Source organism: Propithecus coquereli, unplaced genomic scaffold (genome assembly GCF_000956105.1).
Source record: "Propithecus coquereli isolate 6110/MARCELLA unplaced genomic scaffold, Pcoq_1.0 Scaffold160, whole genome shotgun sequence".
In the NCBI taxonomy this organism is placed as follows: Eukaryota; Metazoa; Chordata; class Mammalia; order Primates; family Indriidae; genus Propithecus; species Propithecus coquereli.
In genome coordinates, this window is record NW_012140525.1 from 2,216,570 (window position 1) to 2,225,539 (window position 8,970).

General features: G+C 35.2%; 1 protein-coding gene across 1 annotated transcript in view; it reads right to left on the reverse strand.

The window, feature by feature from the left end:
• The window catches only part of PAM (peptidylglycine alpha-amidating monooxygenase), a 344,515-nt gene that overhangs the window by 47,012 nt on the left and 288,533 nt on the right, over nucleotides 1-8,970 (reverse strand). The window lies entirely within an intron of this gene.

Sequence of the window (8,970 nt, forward strand, 5' to 3'; positions counted from 1 at the left end):
AATAAAAGAAACTTTTTACTTCTATCTTAACCTCTGTGTTGAGAATTCTTTCTCAACCCATGCTACAAGTTTCCACCCTAACATTAGTGTTAGCTCTTTACACATTTGGTAGAATTCAGCAGCGAAGCCATCTGGTTTTGGGCTTCACTTTATTGGGAGCCTTCTTATTACTGATTCAGTTTTATTACTCCTTATTGGTCTGTTCAGGTTTTCTATTTCTTTCTATTCAATACTGGTAGATTGTATGCATCCAGGAATTTATCCATCTCCACTGGGTTTTTCAATTTGTTAGTATACAGTTGCTCCCAATAGTTTTTAATGTTTCTGGGCTAACAGTTGTTATGTCTCCTTTTTTGTTTCTGATTTTATTTATTTGGGTATTCCTTTTTCTTGATTTGCATAGCTAGTGTTTTATCGATTTTATCTTTTCAAAAAATCAACTTTTTATATTGTTGATCCTTTGTATTATTTTCGTAGTCCCTATTCCATTTACTTTGGCTTTGATTTTCATTATTTCTTTCCTTATACTAATTCTGGTTTCTATTAATTTGGTTTGTTTTTGCTTTTCTGGTTCCTTGAAGTATATCATTAGGTTTACTTAAAAATCCTTCTACTTTTTTTTTTTTTTTAACTAGGGAGAGACTTTTATTCCAAAGGACTATTGCAAAGGAAGGAAATGAACAATTGCAATAGGAGGACCCTGAGACCACAAGGTCTACAAATATCTCAAAATCGAACAGAAAAAAGGTTTTTCTTTTATAGAGTAAGGAGAGGGTAAACAGGGACAAGCAGGGTCTTTGAAGTAGGTATTTATTGCTATAAACTTTCCTCTTAGCACTGCTTTTTCTGTGCCCTATAGGTTTCCGTATGTTGTGTTTCCATTTTCATTTATTTCAGGAAGTTTTTGATTTCCTTCATAGTTTCTTCATTGATCCAATGGTTGTTCAGGAGTGTGTGTTTAACTTCCATGTATTTGTACAGTTTCCAAAGTTCCTTCTGTTTTTGCTTTCTAGTTTTATTCCAATGTGTTCTGAGAAGACACTTGATATAATTTAAATTCAAAAAGACTTGTTGAGACTTGTTTTGCAGCCTAACAAATCATCTATCCTGGAGAATGTTCCATGTGCTGATAAGAATGTGTATTCTAAAACTGTTCTGTAAATATTTGTTAGTCCATTTGGTCTAAGTGTAGTTTAAAAACAATGTTTCTTTGTTTATTTTCCAGCTAGATGATGTGTCCAATAATGAAAGTGGGATGTTGAAGTACACAACTACTATTGTATTGGAGTCTATCTCTCCCTTTAGTTCTAATAATATTTGCTTATACCTGGGTGCTCCAGTGTCGGGTGCATATATATATTTAGAATCCTTTTATCCTCTTGCTAAATTGATCCCTTTATCATTATATATTGTCTCTTTTCAGAGTATTTGACTTATAGTTTGTGATACCTGATGTAAATATAACTACTCTTGCTTGCTTTTGGTTTCTATTTGCCTAGAATATCTTTTTCTATCCCTTCACTTTCAGTCTGTATGTGTATTTACAGGTCAAATGAGTTTCTTGTAGGCAGCATATTGTTGGGTCATACATTTTTATCCACTCAGCCAGTCTGTATCTTTTAAGTGGGAAATTTTATCTATTCATATTCAAGATTATTATTGATGTGAGGATTTATTCCTATAATTTTATTAATTGTTTTCTGGTTATTTTGTATATACTTTGTTCCTTTCTTCCTCTTTTATTGCTTATCATCATAGCTTGGTGGTTTCTTGTAGTGGTGACATTGAGTCCTTTTTCTTTCTCATTTGTGTATCTGCTCTACCAGTGAGTTTTATACTTTCATGTGTTTTCATGATGGTAGATATCATCCTTTTGTTTCCACAGGTAGGAATGCCTTAGGCATTTCTTGTAGGGATAGTCTAATGATGGTGAATTACCTCAATTTTTGCTTGCCTGGGAAAAACCTTATTTCTCTTTATTTTTGAAGGATAGCTTTCCTGGGTATAATATTCTTGTCTGCCAGGTTTTTTTTGTTGTTGTTGTTTTCTTTTAGCACTTTCAATATATCATCTTATTGTTACCTGGCCTGTAAGGTTTATGCTGAGAAATCTGCTGTTATTCTGATGGGGGCTCCTTTACATGTAACTTGCTGATTTTCTCTTGCTGTTTTTAGAATTTTGTCTTTGTCTTTGAATTTTGACAATTTGACTACAATGTGCCTTGGAGAAGACCTTTCAAGTTGAATCTATTTGAGGATTTTTGAGCTTCCTGTATCTGATTATCTCTATCTCTTGCAAGACTTCGTAATTTTTCAGCTATGATTTTGTTAAATTTTAAATGTTTCCTTGCTTTTTCATGTTTCTTGTGTCCTTATCTTGATAATCTGTGCATCTGGTGTAAAAGTTGCCTCTTCCAATTTTATGGATTGGCTTTCATAGGGAAAGACTTTTTCCTATAGATGTATCTATAGTGTTGGCTGGATAGGGTTCTTTGGCTTTGATTCTGGGTACGTATAATAGGGTAGTCTCTGTATGATTTCTTCAGGTGTAATCAGCATCAGTGGTGTCTGTGAGTTCCTCAGTGGCTTGTCTTGTTAGTGGAGTCTGTGGCTAGGCTTTGCTGGGGACAAGGACACCAGATGGGCCAATCCTTAGGCCCAGTGATGTTGACAGTATGCCAAGAGTTTTGGTCCTTGAGCCCCTGGATAGCATATGTGGACACTTGTGGTAGCAGGTCTGGATATGCTGATCCTTGGGCCTCCAGGCAGCTTGCTTGGGCACTGGGAATAGCAGTGTTGGGCTGGGTAGACAGGTGGGTCCTCAGGCCACTGTGTGGTGCATGGCATTGGCAATGACAATAGTGGTGGTAGGCTAACCATCAGGCACCCAGGTGGCACACACAGACACTAGCACTGGCATTAGTGGGCTGGGAGAGCCAGTTCCTAGGTTCCCTAGGTGGTCTGTGTGGGTCAGTGCTGCCAGTGGTGGTGGTGGCATGCTTGGTGGACCCGTTCTCAGACTTCTGGAGGAGTGTGTGGACACTGGTGGTGGTAGGTGAGTGGGTCAATCCCCAGGCCCCCAGATATTGTGTGTGGGTGCTGGCAGGCTGGATTGATCCCCAGGCACTGACAACATGCATGGATGCTGTCAGGATTAGAGCCAGGTAGAGTGTACCTGTCCTCAGGCCCCCCATGGTCATAGCACAGGCTGTGGTGGACAGGGTGGGTTGATCCCCAGGCCTCTGGAATGCATACTCATACGCTGGTGGTGGACAGGACAGGCCTGTTGTCAGGCTCCCTGATGGTATGTGTGCACTGAAGGTTTTTAAGTATGGAGTGATGTGATTAAAGCTGTGTTTCTGAAAGTGAACTCTGGAAATAGGGTAAAAGCATTATAATTAGAGATTTCTATATAGATAAACATATGTATAATTCATCCTGCAAAGAAAATGTTTTAAATTATTTTAAAGTTGCTTGAATCTCCGGTTTAACTTCATTCATTCTTGTCTTAGTTACACCCTGTCCATTTAGTTCTCATCATTCTATAGGTTCCCAGGGAATCTAAAAGCTCAAGACACTGTATATATTTAATTGCTTTTATCAGATTCTCAGAGCCCAAAACCATTACAACTAGACAGAATTCTTTGAGGGCAGGAATCATATCTCATTCACTGTTTTTTCACCAGGTCTCACACAGGGCCTGGACCACTGTATGGCCTAATAAATGCACTAAACTGAAGTCTATGTACTAGTTTCTACTTCTTTATGTTGTCAACTAGCATTTAACTTCCCTTATAATCTTATAATTTATTTGTACTACCTTTTTATCCCTAGCACAGTGCTGAAGATACTCTAAGAATACTCAACAAAAATTCTAATTGGCTAATTACTCTGATTAAAGACAATAAACACAAATCACATCTTCTGGAACTTTCTATTCAGTGGTCTACCAACAGGTACTGGGAGCTAAGTGCTCATGAATGTGCAGAGATACTAATTCTGATAGAAAATATGCAATGTCCAAGAAAGTATATTGTTCGGGACTCAAATATGAATTCCATAAAATAATGGAAATATTGGGTAAAGAATTTTAATCTGGCTACAAAAGATCTCAACTATCACATGTCTGTAGATTGGTAAGTGCTTGAAAGTTTGCAAAAAGCATTGGTACATAGGCTATTTTGAGCCTATTTTCAACAATTATAAAAAAATTTTTTATGTATAAGAATCTATATAGGTTGGAAATTTTCAGGAAAGAAAAGTGGTGTGAATATCTAGAATATATTTATTAAAAGATATACTTCCGGTGAATTTTCAAAACAGTTAAGGTTATGTGTAAGAAATGGATGAGGTCTAATGCCATGAGCAACCTGGCTCTTATAGTACAATGTTTAGAACAATTATATTAAATTATTTTAAATTTTATTATTTAAAATTTTCAGGATCTGGGTCTTTGTGTTAACCAGAAATTCTAAGATACTAAAAGGAAAACTGAGTTTCTGCTTTCTTCTGTGAATATTAGCTCAGTTAATTAATGTTTTTGCTTCCAGTATCACTATATTTTCCTTTATTAGGTAGTTAAAGGCTATTCTCTTTAAGATGAAATGATCAAGAATCAAGGCAGTTATTTAGGATTAGTGTTGTTTGTAGATGGAATTAATACTGATTGTTCCTCTAATCCCTGCGCATCATGACATGATAATCAGAGAATGCTAGAACTGTTTAGGAATCATTCCAGATCATTTTCTCATTTGACAGGAAAGGAACTTTAGCTCTGAGCTAGACTTTAGGCCTCAATTTTAGGATGAATATTCAATTAAGGACAATTTCAAATCCTTATTTTAAAAAACTATATGATAAAATATATTTGAGTTCTACTTTGAACTTAACATTTTCGATCACTGAGAAGTTAAAAATTCTAGTTCAGATTCCTCTTAGTCTTTAAGAAATGATTCAACACATGACTAACTAGTGCTATAGACTTACGTTAATAGTTTTAACTTGAAAATTAAATACAAATTTCTTACACATGACCTTGGGCAAGGCATTCTCAACTACAAATGTCAGGTGCTCTAAATTCAGATGGCAAATGATACGATTATTTCAAAATTGATTGCTTATTTTTTCAAAATCTGGATCAGAGAACATATTAGAAGAAACAATACTTTTAGAAAAAATAAAGTGAGTATATATCAGCTATTGATCCTAGTAGTAGCCTTGCTACAAATTCATTGTGATTTCTAAAATATAATATGGTAAAAAAAAATACCTTGAGATTTTAAAATGGTATTTTGTCCAAGTGACATATAACACTTTTAATGGTAAATAAATTATATTATTTTATAAAGAATTCTTGCTTTCATTATAATAAAGGTAAATGTACAGCCACATATTCTGTCATATATTTAGAAAAAGAAGTTACTATTTTTAGAATAAAATTAAACATTATTATTAAAATTGCATCAATTAATCACTGAAAGCATTAATTATACCTTTCCATAAAAAAGATGAATGCTAGTGATCAATGCTGCCTTCATGTGAAATTATTAATAAGCACTTAAAAGGACATTCATTTATCTGTGTTATATATAGCTAGATGTGTTACAGAGCTAGATAAAGTTGAGAAAAAATACAATTTCTAACCTGGAACTATGATTTAACTTTAGTGTAACAAGGCTCTTCACATTTAATATTAAGGAAACAGACGCTGATAAAATCACTAGAGGACTTCAACAAAAACAAGGTGTGGTTGCTTTTTCTGCAATTGCAAATTTTCATCTAGTGAGAAAAAGATTTCTTATTTTGGTGAGGGATCATTACTCACCAGAAGTGTCCAGCAATAACTATAATTAACTAAAACTACAGGAGAAATATTTATATAAAAGTCAGGAAGAAAACAAGAATTAATTATAACGTTTCATTTAATGGGAATGAAGTGAGAAAAAGAGTTAAAATATAACTAGGGGCTCAAAAGCATTAGTAGAATTCTTTTAAACGTTTCTTTAATTGCAAATGGAATTTTCACGTTGGTCAAACTATTTAGATACTGACTGAGAAAGCATTACTAATACACCTACAACACCTACAGTTATTATAATTGTAGACTGAGATAACTGGATGACTGGAAAAAATTCATCTTCCCATCTATATGTATATCTAGATATTTTATTTTTTTGCAAGATGCAGAATAACAAAGTGATTAAAAACCAAGACTCAGGAGCAAGTCTGCCTGGCTTTCATCTTGGTTCCTTGAGCTGTGGCACCCTGAACGGCACTTAACCATTCTATGCATCAGTTTCTTCCTCTCTTATGAAAGAATGCATCTAAAATACCACCTGGGTCAAAGTAAATGCTATGTCTGTGTTTGTTTTTATTATTCTCCTTCCTTCCAGAGATGAAAATTCAGCCAACTGAACGACTTAATACTCCAGGAATTCTGTAAAACTTGAACCTACAGGTAAGCATACGACTGAAATATAAGAATGGACTCTGAAATTAAGTAAAATTTCTGTAGAAATGAAGAAAAAACTAAATATATTTTAAGAATGAAGACTCTCTGAGTCCTTTTATCTGATCAGAAATGTCAAATGCAGATGTATTTTCTGACGTCCAGAGGTCTGCAATATATGTTGAATCAGGCTTCTATATACCAAATATGGTAGTCCAATCAAATTTGCCAGCCACAATAACTATCTGTAGTTTTTTATTTATTGTTCAATGAGTCTAGTTTCTAAAATGCAACCAGAATAAAAACACCTAAGATTTCATTTCTACTCTATTAATGCTGTATCAATATAGGTATTAAACTACTGAAGACAGAAATTAAATTTCGTTAAGTGTGAAATGGAGGGCATTTGCTCCTTAGTTTACCAAGTTGAATATCTTCACACTTACATCACATATCACATGCAAACATCAAGGTAGATCAATGTAAGTTATTAGAGATTTGAAGAGCCACAAATGCTCATTATACTAGAACAGTACCCAAGTCACATTCTCAGTTTATCAGCTTAGAGTGCCAAATTTTGCAGCTTTCCTACACACTGCAAGAAAATTCTTTCTCTCATAAGTGCTGCTTAGGACAGTAATTAATATTTATACTTTGGTATTTAATGTTTTGAAATCTCAATCCAACATGACAGTAATAGTAGCAATAATAATAATTGTTGTTATGTATACTAACATTTATTAAATGCTTTCGGTGTACCAGAGACGGTTCAAAGTGCTTTTCATGTATAAGCTCATTTGATCCTCACTTCTACTCTTTGAGGACTGTACTGTTGTTATATAACCCTCATTTTTTAGATAAGAAAACTAAAGCCCAGAGAATTAAAAAAACAAACAAATAAAAAAAAACTTGTTTAGAGACCACATAGAAAATGGCACAGCTGGAATTCAAAGCCAGGCAGTCAGGCCCCAGGGTCTGGCATCTTCTACATTATACTACCTTCATGAAGTGGTTTCCAAATATTATTTTAGCTAAATGCAGAACTGCTCTGGGGGAAGCTGTAGTGTGTGTGTGTGTGTGTGTGTGTGTGTGTGTGTGTGTGTGTGTGTGTGTGTCTGTAACTACCACTTCCCACTTGAGGCATCCCCCTTTCAAACAATTTGAAAACCTCTGGTCTAGTCTAGCTGAACATGTTCAGGAAGTTTCTCTGTTGCTAATGCTGTTTTCTGCTGGGAGGAGAGTTTTCAGAATAAACCCTGAACCTCACCAGAAGTCATGAAGAGAAGACCTAAACAAAGATGCTGCTTGCAGATATTTGTACTCTTAGAGACACAATGAAGACAAAGTATGTAATTATCTTGTGCTGAGGAGTGTAAGACTTTCTCAGCCATGCAAAGCGGGAAGACGTCATTGTATTGTGCTCTTCATGCAGCTTGGTACCCACTGATATCCAACCAACAGTGAGCTGGAGAACCCAACTTTAAAGGCAAATGCCAGGGTGTGGAACCAAGTGAATCTTGACCAAACTAAAGGTCCACAAAATGGTATTGTTTTTGAACCCTCAGGTATTCCTGGGCCTACCATAAAGAATTACATCCAGATTTTTGATCTGGTCCATTCATTTCACCTTTGAACCTTCCAATCATCTGGCTGGGATTCATCGCCATATTGCAGTGCCAACATATGAACTGATTGACGAAATCTAAAGGACTGCTGTTGGAAACATCACCATGTTGGGTTATGTTGGCACCAAGAATTGGGGACTTCAGAACAGGGTCCTGAGCTGAAGCCTCCAACCTTAAGCAGTGAGGACCCAGAGCTCCAGGGAAGTATATCTGAACTGTGTAAGCCCATCAGCCCCTCTTTGAGCACAACTGTACTGAAATGTAAGGAACTAGAAGGTGTACACAGGAAATCATAAACTCCAAGTTTTAAATTCAGACCCTGTGATCTCACTCAAATAGGTTAACGTCTCTCAGCTTTGGTATCTTCATTTAAAAATTATTAATAGCTCTCAAAGATATCTCAAATGAGTATAAGCTATAATATTAAGCAATATGGCAGCCTTACATTTTTCTTTTAGTAGTAATCTTATATAAAAAGTTACTTTCTTCTATGTAGCTAATACAATTCCCTGTAACAAATTAGGTACTTAGGGAGAAAGGTAATTCCTTCAGACCATTAGGGCCCACTGTCAGCTTTGCCTGGAATAAAGAAAGGGTATGAGATAAACAATGGAAGATTATCCATCAGATTTATTTCCTTTGACCATACCCTGAGGAATATACATGAATTGGACTACTAATATATTTTATTAGGGCATTATTTGCTAATAATTTCCTACTTTCTTTTTTGCAAAATGGAAGATTCCTGAGAATAGGTCTTTCTCTGGCTTACCTAAAAGGATTAAACAACAACTATTTAAGTTAGACTTATATTGTGTTACAGTAAACAGTGAAAGAGAATTAAGGAAAAGCCTTTTAGAAATAGCTCACCTAAATAAGTACTATTTTTCACTTAATT